This window comes from Stegastes partitus, unplaced genomic scaffold (assembly GCF_000690725.1).
Source record: "Stegastes partitus isolate 25-593 unplaced genomic scaffold, Stegastes_partitus-1.0.2 Scaffold779, whole genome shotgun sequence".
Taxonomy (NCBI): domain Eukaryota; kingdom Metazoa; phylum Chordata; class Actinopteri; family Pomacentridae; genus Stegastes; species Stegastes partitus.
In genome coordinates, this window is record NW_007578510.1 from 106,821 (window position 1) to 109,508 (window position 2,688).

Genomic DNA, 2,688 nt, shown 5'->3' on the forward strand with positions numbered 1-2,688 from the left:
AAGAAACTAAACCAGCTTCTTCTTTCTACCTGTTTTATTCAGGATCAATGCAGCCTCCTGAACGGTGGCGAGGAGCGAATGAACGGACTTCGATTAGACCCAGATGGGATTTAATACACTTTTGTTTACATTTATTTTAAGATGTATTTTCATTTATTCAGATTCCCTCCAGCTTCCACTACAGCTGCTCCTCATCTTCTGAGTCCTTCAGTACATTAAAAACTATCATATAGTCTAACTATGATGTGTTTTTATGTGTTTCTCAGAGGTAGACATCCTTAACCTTCAGATAGTGGTCATAGTTTATTCCTTCTTCCCTCATACTAAGTGTCTAAACCACATTTAAACTACAGATCTGTTTAGAACGTCTAACTAGCTGATGCCACATTAATAAATGTAAATAAAAACACACATAAAACAGGGACTGTACAGATTCACAATTCTAAAAATCCCTAAAACCACCATTTTCCCTGGTTTGACCCAAACTGCTGGATCTAAAATCCATCTCAAACATGTGTAGCACCTCTACAAAAGTAGAAAATGTTAAAATACTTTCTTTTTTATGCATTTTGGGTCATCAAGTCATCAAGTAAACAGACGTTTAGGGTATTTTAACTGCTGTCAAATGTCAAAACGGGTCAAATCGGACCTGAGACAGTCTGTGAGGGTTAATTATTCTGTAATCATAAGAGGCAGTTTGTTCCATTTTGCTCTGAAAATAAGTTTGGGTAAAAAATTATAAGATCGGAGTTAGAAACGTGTGACACGATTACGTATTTGATCTGGATGCTGCAGCTGCTCAGAGAACTGGTGGGATGAACCCGACAAAATGGCAAAACCACAGTGAAGTCTAACTTCTGCAGGGAACCAGGACGGTCTGCTGTGGTGCCGACATCCTGAAACTGAGCCGGCAGCCTGATTCTGGCCCGGTTCAAGTCTGGTTCAGTCATCGTTATTAACAGCAGACGGTGTGACTGAACAGGACTCCACATGAGATCATCCATCCATCCATCCATCCATCCATCATCTACACACTGCTTAATCCTCACCAGGACGCCAACCGGAGACCTTCTAGCTGCGAGGCACGGTGCTAACCACCGAACCACCTCCAGCCCCAAATGAGATCACGCTAAATACCAATTTTCAGAACTAAAGAAGTGACACCAGCAGAACATTTTACGACAACAGCTGGAACTTTTCCTGTTTTTTAACCTCCTGCATGCGTCTCTGCTGCTCTGATCATGAGTCTAAATGCATTTCCTGCAAATGCGTACGAGCAAATCAGCGCTTAGCTCGACTCCAGAAGGAGGAGGTGATGCACCGGAAGCTGTTTAAAACACCAGAGGCCTCAGTCAGAGGGCCAGCCCAGTGTGTACGAACGTTTGCATGTATGAAATGAGGCACTCCTGATAAACCAGACGCCCGTCGTCTGGAAGTAGCTGCAATGAAATGTGCACAACGCAACACCATCAGTGTAGTTGTTTGAATCAAACCAACAGGTGCTACCAGACGTCACAAGTTGAAGATGGATCAGAATCAGTGAAACAGCACAAACACACAACAATCCAGGACTGAGCTGGTTCTGTTCTGCACCGCTATGGGCTGCAGTGACCTCCAGGTGAAGCAGCTGATCAGCAGATTGGTGCTCAGGTCTCGTTATTTTCTAGAAACAAGCCACATTCAGAGAGAAGTCTGAGACAATCGGGGGTTTCTCAGCCGACTACGAGCTGACTGACATCGTGTCCAGACAGTAAAGCACCTGTCCAACAACAGCAACAGAAAAGGCAGCTTCAGCACATTTTAAATCTGCTGGAGAGACACGCGACTCCTCCACAGAGGAGAACGGTCGGACTCTGGTTCCTGCATCTGGAGATAGTTGACTCGTTTGTGAGTGCGCAATTACACAAATTACAGTCCAGGGTACGGTAAGTTAGAGTAATTAATTGCAGGAGGATGTGCTCCGGTGCCCTGGCTCATGACTCCTGCTGCAGATCCCACGATTCTACAGTTTAACTACAACCAAAAGAAGCAGCGCCGGGTCGACGAAGGGCCGCCGCTGGTGTCTGATGGATGGAAGTCGGTCTGCAGCAGCGGCCTGCACCAACCTGGGAGGGTAGCACGCTCCATAAACCTACTACAAAGGAGTAAAGGTGCAATTTTTCCCAAAATAATAAAATTATTTGGTCTATTCATGCTAAATGTGAAAACATGCAGTTCAATATTTCTATAAGGTCTAACAAAGACATCGCTCTACAACCTGCAGCAGTTCTACTCAGGAACTTCTTTTAGGTGTTTAATAGAAAAAAATGAACAAAAAACAAACTAGTGGTGGGATGCCATTAAAAATATATCTAATTAATTAGAGGCTTTGTAGTTAATCGATCGACTTTATGCAAATTAGGCTAATTTTGTCTAATTGTGGACACGTGGCAGCATCAGGCCTTGATGAGAAGAACAACGAGCTGAGCGACGTGGTCTCGTCTTCCATCACCAAACGCTCTTCTTACATCCTGTGTATCTTCTTCTTGGCTGGCAAACAAACTTTAGGTGTGTGAGCGCCACCTACCGGCCAGACTATGTGCGATTAAATGCATTGTTTTTATTTTTTAATGCGTTAATTTTTCTGTAGTTAATTCATCATATTTAAGCATAAAATGTCCCAACCCTAAAAAAACCCCACAAAACTTT